This window comes from Dipodomys merriami, unplaced genomic scaffold (genome assembly GCF_024711535.1).
Source record: "Dipodomys merriami isolate MVZ:Mamm:240054 unplaced genomic scaffold, mDipMer1.0.p SCAF_2, whole genome shotgun sequence".
In the NCBI taxonomy this organism is placed as follows: Eukaryota; Metazoa; Chordata; class Mammalia; order Rodentia; family Heteromyidae; genus Dipodomys; species Dipodomys merriami.
This window is the reverse complement of record NW_027203381.1, coordinates 105,843,345-105,859,995: the sequence shown is the minus strand read 5'-3', so window position 1 is coordinate 105,859,995 and position 16,651 is coordinate 105,843,345. Positions and strand designations below refer to the sequence as shown.

The 16,651-nt window shown below is 34.1% G+C and overlaps 1 pseudogene; it reads right to left on the bottom strand.

Moving 5' to 3' along the window:
* LOC138831881 (S-phase kinase-associated protein 1 pseudogene) overlaps window positions 1–14,556 on the bottom strand; it is a 65,544-nt pseudogene extending 50,988 nt beyond the window's left edge.
* Window positions 14,557–16,651: the final 2,095 nt, after the last annotated feature.

Here is a 16,651-nt window from a genome sequence, read left to right as displayed (position 1 = left end):
TATATTTCCCTGTAAATAGATCCATACATTATATAATTTTCCATATATAACTATTGTAAAAATACTGACAGAGGGGTTACAGTTAAGTGAGTAGGGTAATGAGTACATTTCCTATGGAGCATTGTTACCTCCTCCTTTGTTTTTCCCCTACCATCCCTTTCCTCCCTACTTCCCCAACACCTCCTTCCCTCCCTACCCTGAATTTGTGAAGTTCATTTGCAACATAGTGTCTTGTGTATCTTATTGTTACAATGGGTCAACCTGTATCCTTATTTAAGCATTTTTCTATATCCCTTCCCCTCTCCAAATTAGAAAAATATATATACAAGATGTGGGACACTGGAATCAGATACAGTGTAAACAGGGGTTATACCATGGGGGAAGAGCATACAAAAAATCCAAGAGAATCACATAGTGCATTATAAGCACATTAAAAACAATAGCAAGCAAGAAAAAAAAACTTGTGTCCTTGTCTTGGGGTTCATTTCGCTTAACATCATCTTATCTGGTCATATGTACATAGTTTTTGACCTTTTTATGCTTGTCCTAGACATGTACTAGTTATTGTATATTATATCATTTTTGATGAAATATTGCTTTATGCTCTGACTTTACCTTTTATTATTCAGCTATTTTTACATTGTTCACATTCAAATTTTAAAAGTGTGGAATATTGAATTTATTCTTATAATGCTAAAATTACTAATTTCCTTTTTCTACAAGGAAATTATGCTCCTAGACCTAAGTAGGTAGGCAGTCCTCACAACGATGCATCCTATATTATTTCCCATGGCCCTGTAATAAATGGGGCTGGGAAGGTGGCTCAGTGGTAGAACACTTGCCTTGCACGCATGAGGCCCTGGGTTCCATTCCTCAGTACCACATAAGCAAAAAGAAAAAAGCCAGAAGTGGCACTGTGGCTCAAGTGGTAGAGTGCTAGCCTTGAGCTGAAGAGCTGAGGGACAGCACCCAGACCCAGAGTTCAGGCCCCACTACCGGACCCCCCCCAAAAAAATACCACAAATTTAGTGTGTAGAGTATCAGAAAATGTTCTATTACTATTCTAAAGGCTAGAAATCTGTAACCTGGATTGATAGGACCATATCTAACACAAAAGTCTAGGGAAAAATTCCAGGAATCTTTCTCCTGGACTTTTGGTGTTTGGCTTGAAATCTTTGGCATTCCTTGAGTTTATTCAGCATTTTCCCTGTGGACATTTTTCACCAGTTCCATTTCACTAAGTCCCACACTAATTAATGGCTTTACTTGAACTTAGCGAAATTTATTGACCATGGCCTATTTCCAAACAATGACACATTGTAAAGTATTTGAAAATCAGCACATGTAAATTTGAAAGACAGAATTCCATCCATAATATACCTTCAGAATGTGTGCTGTAGGAATTTTTGACCCATTCCTTTGCTTAAAAGCTACATGCTATCTCTGCAATAAAAATTTGTTTTCTTTGGCTAAGCTAAGTGCTAGAATGCTTTCCTAGTATGTGTTAAATTGTAGGTTTGAAATCCAGTGCTTCAGAAAAAAATTGTACTTGTTTCTGAAATATTTAAGTCTTTAAAAACAATCCACTTCAAAAGACTGACATTTTTTATATAAATTTAAGAATGCATATGTTTAAAATTAAAAAAAAAAATTACCCCTAATAATATGTTCTGACTTGTCTTGTTTCTTGTATCTAAATGTAATATTAGAGAGGAGAGGGAAGAGACATCATTAGAAATGACACCAATAATTGATGGTGGGATTTGAAAATTCTTTTTTTCTCTCTAGCATTCCATTATTTTTACAAAAAGTATCTTATTACCCAAGTTCTTAATATTTAAGTGTTTCTGATTGCATTCTTTTTGTTGTTATTTCTATTACCTCAGAAATGAAAACAGTCCTACACAAACAGATATACAGATAACAGATATACAGATAACATTCTGTATATTTTGTTCTCTTCTGCTCATAAATACAGGTTTACAAATATAAGACTTATCTTATTTTTTAATTTGACATAATGGTACATTTTAATACTCATTTTAAATAGAGTTTACTATGAACTGCCATATAGCTCTCATAAAATGCATAAAGGTTTAGATTTCTCATACAGGATACCATTATTTTCCTGATGATATTATGGCATGGAAACATTTTTGTGGGACATCTGAGTGACTATAGTTCATGTTGTATAGATCGAAAAAGATCATGTCAAAACTCTTTCATTACACAGCCCATTAATCAGTGAATTGCTGCATATTTCTATTTTATCACTTTTGATATTGGGACTTGGTTTTGTTTTGTTTTTCTCTTGAATGGAAAACTGTCTATTAATATTTTTTTCCTCTTCATTTTTTTCAAGTCTTGATGGTCCCAACAAAATGTCCTGTGTGTATGTGTGTGTGTTAGAAGTAATTGGTGGTTGCATTGTGTTGCTGAAATTTTATGTTTTAAAACTCACTCTAAAGTTTGATCAGTATCTGCAGGTAAGAATCCATATTTATCTCAGCCTTATCTGTGTGTATTTGGAAGGTAGAAAGCAGAAAGCATAAAAACCAGGTAGTCACTAGAACATCACCTGACCAGCAACCTATTTCTTTCTGAATATATTTAGAGAAATGGTATTTTAATCTGAGATACAATTTATGTCCCTCCCATATGGAATTTTATTTTTACCTCAAAAGACTTTACATCATTTGCTCTCTTTCTATTTTGAGACAAGAAAGTCATGAAAGATGATTAGAGATAATAAGCCAATATTTTCTAATTATCAAAGGGTCTGTAGAGTATTGGATAAAGAAATTCACTCATTTGTTTTATACATATAATATATGTGTCTTCTATTCATGTAAAAAATGGAGATACAAATCCTTTTCATATATGCCAAGTAAGCAACTCTTCCTTTTAATTCTTTAACCTGTTCTCAGTCAAATGTACTATGATTAGATTAATTTGTGTCTGTAATTTCTGTTCATAAAATCATTGAAACTACTCAAGAACTTCAACTCTTTATTGGTTTATCTCCTAATTCAAAGACTGAAAATTAATCATTACATTATATTGGAAAAACTAAGTGCAATGTATATAAGCACACTTAAGAAAATATATGGAATTCCAAGTTACTTGGATATAGCTTTACATAGTGTTGTAATTTACGGATTAGATGGTGAGAATAGACAACTCCTGAGTGAATCTTGTGAAAGATTTCAAGGAAGTTGGTTTATTCCTAAAGCTATGCTGTCATTTGGGCTTATGGGGTAGAGATTTCCATCTATGAAGAAAGCAGGCTTTCAGCAGATATTGAATCTGTGATATACTTGACCTAAGAGATCCTTGCCTCTAGTTCCATAAGAAATAAATTTCTTTGGTTTAGAAACTTCCCAATGTCAGGTATTTTGTTGGTGTACTCAGAACAGACTAACATACATATGTCTTATAAATACATCTAGTCAATCTATATTTGGTCAGTACTGGAATTTGCTTGATGACCCTCTACTATCTGAGTCATATACTCAGCCTTTTTGGTTTTAATTATTTTTTGAGGATAAGGATTTCTGGTTTTGTATGGTATCTGCCTTTTGTCAATTATCCATCAATCAATGCCTCCCTGGGATTATTGGCATATGCTACCAGGTGGAGGTTATTTTTCTTTTTAATAAGTTTTTTATTCAGAAAATACTGTACCGAGGGGTTACAGTTACATGAGTAAGGTAATGAGTACATTTCATATCAAGCATTTTTGCCTCTTCCTTTGTTTTTCCCCAAGATGAGGGTCTTGCTAAGTTTTTGCCACTACCACCCTCAAAACATGATCATCTCTTCTCTACTTTCTCAGTAGCTTGAGATTACAGGCATACATCACCATGCACGGCTATCTATGTCTATTATATAGTCAACTACAATAGATAATTGTAGTTGAATGGAAGATATCAAGGAAAACACACAGAAAAACTTGCAATAGTAAAATCTGTCCATTTTTGTCCAGGATTTTGCTGGACACCAGAAGTATAGAGTGGTTTTTTTGACTCAGGTGGTCTAAGCAAGTAATAGTAACAGAAATCCAATAGATGTTCTTGGGAAAGCACTGAAATAAGGTAGTGACAAAAACCACCTGCTACTGTTGCACTCCACATTGTTGCTGGGTAGCCACTGACAGGATGTATCAAGTGGGTATGAACAGGAAAGAACAAATTTTTGTGTTTCTTCTTGCTTTTAAATTCCTTGCCATTGTTCTTGACCTGCATATTCTGATAAAAAGCTCGCTAGAAAATAAAATCTGAAATTGGCAATGTATCATCCCCGGAATCAAAAATTAAGGTACAAAGGGGACAGAAAAGCTCATGATAAAGTGATTGCCTACCATCTGTGAGTTGCTGGGATCAATTCCAGCACCGCAAAATTCTCTCTCTCTCTCCCTCTAATACACACACACCTCTCTTTCTTTCTCTCTCTCTCTCTCTCTCTCTCTCTCTCTCTCACACACACACACACACATTTACATATACCACTGAGTTTAGAATTTAAAAGATATCTTTCAACAACTGGCAAAAAAACCTTTATCAGTACCTTTTATCTTTCTCCACAAACTTGTTCCTGTCCACCCTATCAATATTTGGCATTAACCTGAGAACAATATTCTATGAACCTTGTCTGTGGGTCTTAGTGCCCATTTAAACCATCTCATCCCTGCCAGGGGCGTTGGTAAGGATTTAGTCTCAAAGAATCTCAGAGGTAAAAACCTAAAGCAACTTTTAGAAAAAAATACTTTTGTCATATTAATTAATTATGTGATGATATTTTAGCTGGAATTTCAAAGGGATAATCTGTTTAGTAGGAAATTGATATAAAAATATTCAAATAGTTTAGGGAAAGGAAGAGAAACTTGATCTCTCTGCTAGTAGATAGCTTTATTAAGCAGTAAAGTCATATACCAAAAGTGATTACAGAGTCCAGAAATGTAAGGGAACGTTTCAGTATTGTAATGCAGGTTAAAAAAAAAAACGTGTTTTCATGATAGCCTCTCCTTTAAATTTTTGGACATAGAAGATATAAACAAGGAACACTTCAGATTCTATATTTAACAGTTATCAATTATCACTTCAAAGACTAAGCAATTCATGAAACTACTCAAAATCTGAGCATTCTCAGGAAAAGACCAAACAACCAAAATCGTAAGAAATATCGAAAATAAAGTACTAATAGGAAATGTACTAAATTTTGAAAAAGAGAAGCCTATCTAGGTACAATAAACATGGTTGTCTGTTCTACCCAACAAAAAGAACATCTTCATGATATATGTTCATGGAAATGTTAAGAAAATAAAGAGAAAAGATATTTGTGAGATAAATCAGGTTACTTACATGAGAAAATATGTATGGACAACACCAGATTTCTCAGCATAAACCATAAAAGCAAAGAGAGCTTGGAAGAAAGTATTTCAAGCATTGAAAGCAAACAACTGCCAACCCAGAATATTCTATTCAGCCAAGTTTTCATTCACAGCTAAGGGGCAAGTAAAAACATTCCATGACAAACAAAAATTAAAATGAGTAACAGCACTAAACCATTATACAGAAGATACTTAAAGAAATCCTGAATAGAAATCAAAATGGAAAAGTGAGAAAACAAATCCTACCCAGATAATTAGATAAACATAGGAGGAACAGAAAGAGACACAATTCCAAAATCAGGGGTAAGATGATAGAATCCACTGCATACTCTTCAATGCAATTATAATTTAGGTGTAAGACAGAGTTTAACTTCTGCTTAGGACTAGTCTTAACACTTTATATTAGCTATCTCTTTAGATACACCCTCCCAAGAGCCATGTGTTATTTGTATGGCTCTAGACTATGTTGCTATTGTGAGGCGGTGGAACCCTTATAAGGTAGGGTCTAGTGAAAGGAAGCTACTAAGTCACTATATATGTGTCCTAAAGTGGACTATGGGAACTTAGTACTTCAGCTTTTGCTTTTTTTTCTCTCTCTTTCCTTCCTGACCATATGAGGTGAACAGGCCTCTGTGACTGTGATTGCTATTATACAATAGGTTATAATAGACCCCAGAGAAAATGGATTGAAACCATAAGCCAAAGTCACCCATTCCTCCTTTCAGGGTTATCTTAGGTCTTTCAAGGCTATTTATCTTAGTTATCATAGATGACTAGCACAATAGTTTTTAAAACCACAAGGTTATACAGATGCTGTCATTATTTTCCAACATCAGTTTTCAACATGCTATCAACAACATTTCCACTGGTATACCAGTATACCAAGATGACAAATAAATTAACCCAACTACTATCAGCATATGTTAAAAAGCAGGCCCAATGTGTATTATCTGAGATCATAAGAATTTGAACAACTAGACATCATCAGTGACTCATACCTGCAATCTTAGCAACACAGGAAACTATACTCTACAGGATTAGTTCAAAGCCAGTCCAAGAAGAAAATTCAGTAAGATTTTTATCTCCAAAAATATCCAGGAAAAATAAAAGGCTAGAAGCTAGCTCAAGTGGCAGTAAGACATTTTAGCAAATACAAAGTCTTAAGTAGCTTACCCTTAGTTGTACTAGTCAACCAATCAAAGGCTTGCGTTCATAACCAGGTACTAGCAAAAATACATACATACATGCACACATACATGTACGTACGCATACATCATCCTTAAATAGTCACAGAAGAGTAAGAAAGGGAAGGTGTGTGAGAGAGTGAGCAACTGAGAGAGAGAGAGACAGACAGACAGAGAGAGAATGCCTAGAGTGAAAGGAAGAAAAAAAATTGTGTCATGGAAAAACTCAATCATTATTATAAGCTAAGGAAATATTTCTATAAAGAGAAAGATTTAACTCATGGGAAAATAAGAATTATTGATGTAGCCATGCTCACCACAAAAACAAAGCCGTATCTTTTTTAAATCAATATTTTCTTATGTTTCATAGGGAAGTTTATAATATTGTAAAGTTGAATTACAAACATAAATGAATTAATATTGAATTATACAGAAATTCCTACTAGAATACTTTATTAATATTGACCAATTATATCAACAATTAGTGAAAAATAAACTACTAGCTCTTATTACCTTTGTAAATTATTAAGACTTATTAATAGGCTGTGGTCACACTGCTAATTAACAAATTTAAATTCTCAGTATCATCTATTGGGTTCAAGCTATTAGAAATGAATTAATAAAACTTATTAACTGAGCTTAGAGTAAATCTTCAGTCATGTGGGATTTTCACCCTTATTAAATGTTTAAATATGTTCTGATTTAGTACTATTATGAATTAATTTAGAATAACCCCTCACAATACAGTTTAAAATTTAAATCTTACTTATTTTTAGCATTAATTTTTTATAACTTAGAAATTCGAATGCAAACAAGCTTTAACATTTGACAAGTATTCATATTCTTTGTTCAAATATATACAATTATAAAAATATTGATATTGTCATACACTTTGTACATTAACAAGCTTGGAACTTAATTGACTCCTCCACATTTACCTGATATTACATTTTATTTCTCCTATTTCATATCATGATTATTGTAAAGATTATTGTATTATTTATAATAGCTATGGAAGTTTCTTTTGTTACTTAAGTGACTATTTGTAAATATTTACATTATTGTAAATGACATAAAATTATGTCCTGTAGATGCATACATTTGCATGTATACAACATAGAGCCCTAGGAAATCTTAGTGTGAGCCAATGCACTGATAGCTTACATGAAGACTATATTGGAAAATGATTAACTAAACAAGAATGTGATATTGGGAATAGCAATAACTAAAATATTGAAAAAATTCCTTAGAAAGAATATTTATTGTTCATTTCTTCACTAAAAGGCTCTTTATTTCACCATCATCCTTTCCTAGAGGTGCTTAAATATCATGGATAATGAAGGATTATATGAATTCTCTTTAGTTTGAATAAAAAGCTAGATATGTACTTATGAACAATAGAAAATATGTAATGCTTACATCAATATAAAATTTATCCATAAAACGCTTACATTAAGGCACACATTCTAAAAACCTAAAAGACACAACTTTGTCTACCATTTGTTTTTTATGCATTGAGAGAAAAAAATACAATGGGTCTCCCTGTGAGAATCATGCATAAATGTAAAGAAAATGAGATCTTAAGGCTGACAGATTACAAGAGAGAATCAGATTTTTAAGAAACAGTTGTCACAAGAGCAGTAAGGACCTATTTGATTTGCACAAAATATTTGCATACAGTGTGGTAAAGTCAGTTTTAAAATCGAATGTTTTTCAGCCTGATTTCCTTTCATTGTTACAAAGGCAGATGTATTCACAATCTGTGATATGTTGTTTAAAGACTACCAAATGTTTTAGCTCACCTTTGTCATTTACTACATGTGCTTTTCTCATTAGATTTAACTTACTTTTGAAATCCAGGAAAATGTGTTGGCATATGGTACACAGTAGATACACATAATATTCTGTTTCTCAATTTTCAAGAAGAGTGATATACACTATATTTAATTGTTTGGACTCAGTTCCCTTTGTAATACAGCCTGTGAATTAGCAATTCATTTCTGTATCTTTTTTTCTGAAAAAATAATGGTTTCTTTAGTTTTCTTTCCTTTTTAATTAAAAAAAATTTCTCAAAATGACATAAGAAGAAATCTAGGTAACATTATATTTGATAATTATTTTTACACAAAGACAAATATAACCATCATAAGGAAAAAAATAAAAGAAAATTTGAATTTCATACACACATAATAAATCAGTCTCTGTCCCAGGGGTTCATAACCCCAGTAATCCTAATTACTCAAGAAGTAAAGATCCAGAAGATAGTAGTTCAATACCAGCCTATCCAAGAAGTTTGCCAGAGTCCATATTTCTATGCCTCAAGGCTGTAATTCTAGCAATGCAGCAGGCTGAGATCTGAGGCAGTTCAAAGTCATCCTGACAGGAAAGTCTATGATACTCTTATGCAAATCAACCAGTGAAAAGATGGAAGTAAGCTGTGGCTTAAATGGTAGAGCATTATCCTTGATTACAAAAGAAAAAAAAAGAAACCATCCTTGCTCTGAGTTCAAGCCCAATACAAAAAAAAAAATTAAAAATGGGGAAAGAAAGGATTAATTTCTAAAACAATGATTAGATGGGCACCAGTGGCTCACGCCTGTAATCCTTTCTAATCAAGAAGCTGAGATCTGAAGATCCTGGTTGGAAGCTAGCCTGTGAGACCCTTATATCCAACTAACTACTCAAAAACCCGAAGTGGTGCCATGGCTCAACTGACAGAGTGCTAGCCAAGGCACAGGGACAGGACCAGGCCTTGAGTTCATGCCTCATAACTGACAAAAGAAAAGAAAAGAAAACACTGATCAGTCCCAGGGAACAGAATCTTTGACTTTACTAATAAGAATCATGAATTCAAAGTTTCATTATTGTTGTTTAGTTCCATTATGCCCATACCTTTAATGGTAGTCAATTACTAGAGTAATAATCACGATCATATTTTCTCACACCCTAAATCATAATGGCTAGAATTGCAAATATTTACTATGACTTTCTCTTTATATATCAGGAAAGGAAGGTTCCCAAGATACTTCTCTTTAGTTCTTATCAAAGCAGTATAGGTATATTTATCCAACCAAAAATTAACCTGATAATTTCAATGCAATTTTCAAAATTATGTGGACTAGAGCCAATAGCCAGTATTATCTATAATAAGAGTTATGTCTATGTCTTTATGCCAAATAAAGGCCGTGGGTAATCTGGAAGTAAAAAGTGATTAATATGAGTGAACATTTTTGAGGGCTAATTTTATACCCTGCTACTTTGCCAAAATTTCGAATCAGCTCAAGTAATTTGGGAGTGGAGTCTTTGAGATTCGTTAAATACAAGATCATGTCATCTGAACAGAGGATCCATTTATGTTTGCATCTTGTCTTATTGTTGAAGCTAGGCATTCTAATACTAAATTGAAGAGAAGTGGAAATATTGGCATCCTAGTCTCATTCCTGAGTGTAGAGGAAGTGGCTTTAGCTTTTCAGTACTAAGTATAATGCTGTCTGTAGGTCTGCCTTAATTATATTGAGGAATGTTCCATGGATTCTAGTTTTCCAGAGCCTTCATAATAAAAGTGTTGGATCCTGTCAAATGCTTTTTCTGCATCTTTGAGATAATCATGTGGTTGTTATCCTTGCTCTTGTTGATGTGATGAATTATATTGATTTGCATATATTGAACCAGCTTTGCATCACTGAAAGGAAATTCAAATGAATCCTGTTTGATCGTCATGTATGATTTTTTTGATTTGTTGAAGTTGATTGGCCAAAATTTTGTTGAGAAGTTTTTCATCAATATTCACCAAAGAAATGGTCTATTTTTATTTGAATATCATGAATATTTGAATTTCCTTTCTCTCTCTCTCTCTCTCTTTTTTTTTTGGTTGGTCATGAGGCTTGAACTCTGGGCCTGGGTGCTGTCCCTCAGCTCTTCAGCTCAAGGCAAGTGCTCTATCTCTTGAGCCACAGCACCACTTCTGGTTATCTGGTGGTCAATTAGAGAGAAGAGTCTCATGGACTTTCCTGCCCAGGCTAGCTTTGAACCACGATCCTCAGATCTCAGCCTCTTGAGTAGCTAGGATTACAGGCATAAGCCACTGGAACCTAGTTGAATTTCCTTTCTAATCTCTTCCATGACCCATTGGTGGTTCAACAGTGTGTTGTTCAGGCTCGATTTGTTACAGGACTTTCTTTGATGGCATTTGGCGTTGAGTTCTAATTTTATTCTCTTGTGGTCTGAGAGATGAAGGGCATAATTCTAATTTTACTGAATTTGGACTAGTTTGCTTTGTGACCTAAAATGTGGTCTATTTTGAAAAATGTTCTGTGTATTCTGAGAAGAATGTGTATTCTGATGCTGCTGGGTGATATATTCAGTAGATATCTGTTAAATCTAGTTGATCGACGCAGTTGTTTAGATCTGTGGTTTTTCTGTTGGTTTTGCAGGGTTGATCTCTCTAGTGGGGATAGTGGTGTGTTAAAGTCCCCAACAATTAATGTCTTTGGATCTATCTGAGATTTGAGGGAAAGTAGTGTTTCTTGGATAAAATTGGGTGCTCTGTTGTTTGGCGAATAGAAATTTAGAATTGTAATATCGTCCTGAAGGAGAGATCCTTTAATTAGTATGTAGCAAGCTTCTTTATCTCTTCTCACTAATTTTAATTTGAAGCTTATTTTATCTGATATTAGGATTGCAACTCCCACCTGTTTATGGGGGCTGTTTGCTTGGTAAATTTTATTCCAGCCTTTCACTTTCAGAATATATATATACACACACACACACACATATATATATATATATATATATATATATATATATATATATATAGGCAAGGTATGACTCTTGAAGGCAGTGGAAAGAAGGATCTTGCTTTTTAAACCAACTAGACAGTCTATGTTGCTTAATTGGAGAGTTAAGTCCATTAGTGTTGAGAGTTAGGACTGAGAGGTGTTTGGGAATTCCTGCCATGTTATTCACCTTCTTGGGGCTGCGGCAACTGGGTTCTTCCTATGGTTCTTGGATTCTCAGTTTGGGTGAGGTTTCTTGGCCTTTATTGTGGTCTTGTTGGTTTTTCTATGTGTAGGACATCTTTAAGTAGCTTTTGTAGGGCTGGTTTGGTGGAGATATATTGTTTCAGCTTTTCTTTACTATGGAAGGTTTTTATTTGACCTTTGGTTATGAAGGAGAGTTTAGCTGGGTACAATATTCATAGTTGATAGTTGTCTTTAGGGCATGACATACATTATTCCAGGTTTTTCTTGCTTTAATTGTCTCTGTTGAGAAATCAGAGGTGATTCTAATTGGTTTCCCTTTATAAGTCATTGATCTCTTCTCCTTGATAGCTTGAAGAATCTTTTCCTTGGTCTGAATTGATCCAGTGAGTATTATAATGTGATGATGGGATGTCCTGTTCTGGTCTGGTCTATTTGAGTTTTAAAAGCTTCTTGTATGTGAATAGGCCTATCTTTTTGCATGTTTGGGAAGTTCTCTGCTAGGATCCTGTTAAATAACTTTCCTAGACCATTAACTTCTGTCTCTAGTTGCTCCTCTCCATCCATTATCCTCAGATTAGGCCTTCTGATGATGTCTTCTAAATGTTGAATAGATCTGTCATATTTCTTGGATTTGTCTAGGATGGATGGATGTTCTTTCTCTATAATATCTAGGCTGTCTTCAATCCTCGAGATTCAATCTTCTGCAAGGTCTAACCTACTGTCAAGACTTTCTACTTTGTTTTTTATTTCCTTTCCTTTGAATGGGTCAGCTTTGATGGCTTCAAATTATTTGTTGGAGCTTTGTTTTAGATCTTGTGTGTACTTCTTTATTTCCTTTATTTGGTTTTCAGTGTTCATTCTCAAATCCCTAGGTTGATTGGTTTGGTTCCTTAGACTCTCATTCCTTCTGTTGGGCTCCATTCAGCATTCCCTTTGTGGCCTCCCTGGATTCCTTCAACTGTTTATGGATTCCATGAATGCCTTTATTGATCTTTGTCTATTCCCATCTTGCTCAGGCAATTCCTGGATTACTCTTTGATTAGCTTCCTCATGGTCAGGCGATTCCTGTATTAATTTTTAGTTAGATTCATTAAGCTCACGAAGTTCCTGTATTAATCTTAGCTTCCTGTATTAATCTTAGCTTCATCCCTGCTCCCTATCATGCTCACACTGAGCCCTCTGCAGGCTTTCAATCTTTTCATTAACCATGTTTACCAGTACTGTTTGTAGAGATTTGTGGCAACTCTCCTCTGGAGTATTCATTAACTGTTCTGTCACCAGCTTATCATGAGTGGCTGTTGAGATACCTGTACTTGACATTTTTCTTGTGTTTCTCCAGCTTGTTCTGCCCATTTGGTATGAAAGTAACACCAATTTCATGCTAGAACACTATTTTAAGGCAAGCATCAACCAGAGTGCTATAATTGCACAGATTGATTGAGACAGTCAAAATAGCTGCAGATAAAATCTATTTCGACAAATACAATCTAATTCAACTATGGATTAATGAACTAAGAATGTCAAAGAGGGATTCAGCAGACCAGAAATGAACAGGTTTAGGGAGAATTGTGGGGGAAAATAAGATTAGAGGAATGTGGAGAGGTAAAATGAAAGAGTGAATTTAACCAAGCCGTAATTTCAGAGAGGAAATGGATATACCACAATGAAAGGAGGAGAGTTATAAAGAAATAAAAAAAAAAGAAAAAAACAAAATGTAAATTAAAAATAATGAAAACACTTAAAATTATGTAAGTATAAAAAATAATACTGACAGAAGAAAAGGATAGAATGAGATAAGGAGAGAGATAAAAAGGAAAAATGAAAAAATAAAGAAAAAATTTAAAAATGGTATGTTTAAAAATTAGATAAGTATAAAGAAATAATACTATTATTAAAGGAGTTAAGCCTAACAGGTTGTGAATTGAGTAATCAATTTCTGAATTAAGTACATACACAATAAAGAATAAAGTCTCTTAATTGAGGATGGGTATATATATGGAGATGAGTAGAACAGCAATTGAGTCACGTGCAAAAAAGAAAAAGGACCAAAAAGTTAGAAGAGGTTTAAAACACACACACACACACACACACACACACACACACACACACACACACACACACACACACACACAGAGAGACCTAAAGTACAAATTGTGAAAAAAAATAGAAAACAATTTTTTTTAATTTTAAAAAATCAGATAGAAAAAAGGGTATTTTAATTTTTAATTAATTAATTTATTTATTTGCGGGGATGATCTTGTATCTCCCCTGTGTCCGAACCCAGTCTCTTGGTGGAGTTTCTGGTTTGCTTGTTGTGGCTTGATTGGTTTCTTCATTCAGTTTGTGTGAGCAAGGAGAAAGCTCTGTCTTACCCAGGACTTTGTTATCCATCTCTAGTTCAATGGGAGGGCGATCTGCTTTGAGTATCACTAAAGGGGGAGAGGGCTGTTTCCTCAAGCTTGGAGTTGCTGTGATTATGCTCATTGCTGTGATGAGCTTTTCCCTGAGGGGCTAGATACTGAGACACTACAAAGCCCAGTGTGGAGCCATTCTCAGGATTTATGTTTACTGAGTTTCAATTGTGTTTCTTTTACCTCTCCTGCTGTTGAGTCTGTAGTGGGGAGGGGCAGCCTCTGCTCTGTATACCCAGTGAAGAAAGTCACTTCTGTGTGTGTGTGTGTGTGTGTGTGTGTGTGTGTGTGTGTGTGTGTAGAGCTTCCTATGCCTGGGAAGGGCAATTTTCCCCTGGGTGTAAGTGAGCAGGGCAGACCAGGTTCCTGTAACCTGTTGAATGGCCCCTATTGTTTTCTTCCAAGGCCTGAGTTAGAGCTTGCTGCTGAATCAGGCCTTGGTCAGTATCAAAGATGGGATTCTTCTTTGGTGGTGGGGGAGGGGCTACCTTCCCAACCTGCTCCTTGAGGAGTGAGGATGTCTTCGGGTTACTCATGCCAGTCTCTTGGTTTCCAGGCTGTCCATGGTCTGCAATCAGCAAGATGAACATTTCTGCTTCTTGTCAGTTCTTGCTGGTGATGAGTAGAATCTGCTTGCACACTGTGTCTGGGGCTTTTGTTCCAGGCTCTCTCTGTTGATCAGATTGATTAATTTTTATTCCAAGTTTAAGGTGGCAGCAAAATAAGCCAGACTGAAAAAGACAAATATTGTGTATTTTCTCTTATCTGCAGAACCTAGATTAGAAAAAAATGTACAGAAATATGAAGGAGGATTAGTGAGAGATTCCTGTTGTTAGGAGAAAGAAAAGAAGAGCAATGCAGAGGGTTCTATATGATCATAGCACATCTTAAACACGTATGGATATGTCATAATGAAATAAATTTTAAAAATTACAACTATTGAAAGGTGCAGAGAGGTAAGTAAATAATCGAAGGCGTGAATATGACCAAAAAGATTGCTATTGCAAAGCTAGATATGGGAAGTCTAAGGTACACACTCAATCATTGTAAATAAGTGACTTATTTTATGGATAAGGAAATTTGGGTGCTATTGATTTTGTTTTGTAGCCTTTTTTATATAAAGTTACTTGATTTCAATTTTACCATAAATTATTGACATAGTCATCATCAATAAATTATGTAAGTTCTTTCTGTATTAGATTTTGCCTTTGAGCATGAGCTACTGGTATTAAGTATTACAGATTATCTGCAGGCCTTTGCTAATGCTCTTCTTGTGCCAAACAATGTGAATTCTACAGATCCTTATTTTATGAGCAATTCTTGGGGACCACACATTTAGAGTCTCTGTAAGGTCACCTTCTGCATCTGACTCTTTAATAAGGCTAGGAAACAACAGTAATATTTAGAACCAAATTCTTTTCCAGCAGCAAGCCATCAGAAAGCCTTGCAGGGCACTGAACCAACAGTTAATAAAATTATCTATTAAGAATAAAAGAATCACTTGCAAGATTTCATCACTGGAAAAGGAACACACAGAGAAAAAAATCTGAGATGGAGGTCACATTTTGAATGCTTATTTTCATCAATATAAAAGTAATTACGTGGGACAAGGAGAAAATGTCACTTTAATAGAAATAAATTATTATTTCAAATCACTTGTAAAAGAAAAAAATCTGAAATAACTGATCACTGAAGACAGTGAATTGTCATAATGGCTTAAAAAATAACCTGGAATGTATTACACTAAACGAAATTATAAAATCGTCTTTCCTGAAGTTCTCATAATGGAATGAAATAATAAAGTGTCTTAAAGAATTCAAAAAAGGAGAAAGACTAATTGCATTCTCAAGGTTCTTTTCAAACCTATAATTTTATGAATACCTCATTAGCTGTAGTCATATTAAATAAAAACTGTCATAAAACAAAAATTCATTTCATAATCACAAATGTTATACTTTTAGCCATGGTATCTTCTCTTTCTGACAATTTCAGAAAATATTTAATTGTACAGTCCTATGGGCAAAAAAGACTATGAGTTAAAAATAATAATAGGTTTAAAATTAACCACCACAAACTTAGCTAAGGCTCAAAACTTGACAGCAGTCCTACTTCAAATGCAATCTCTGAAAGTATTAAAGAAAAATAGTTAAAAAGGAAATATGTATGAGTATTATCTAATTTTACTAAAAATATTTGTCCAAATGTAGGTTTCTTTAAATCTTATTTTAGCTTAAATTTTATAATATTTTAAAGTCAGGCAAAATGTTTTTACAGTATTTTCTTTTTTTTGCAATTTCATTTAAATTGTCTTTGACCCTGGATGAAACCCTGGATTTAAATTGTTTTTACTCTGGATTGCAAATATTCTCTGGATCAAAATTAAATGCACTAGATCTATTACCTTAACTGAGTGTATTATTTCAACTAAAGAAGTACACATTCATTTCAAATTTTATTTGAAATTCAAAAAATAAACTGCATAAAATTTCAGGGACTATCACTTCTTCAAAATGATCTTTGAAAATAGACTAAAATACAATTTATAATTATATGTGTGTCTATTGTAAACACTTTGGATATAAGACTAAATGCTGTGATTTGGATAAGAGTACTATCTACCTTTTATATTTGTACTCCTAGCCCAAACTAATCTCTATGCATAGATCCTAATGGAACTCTCAGTTT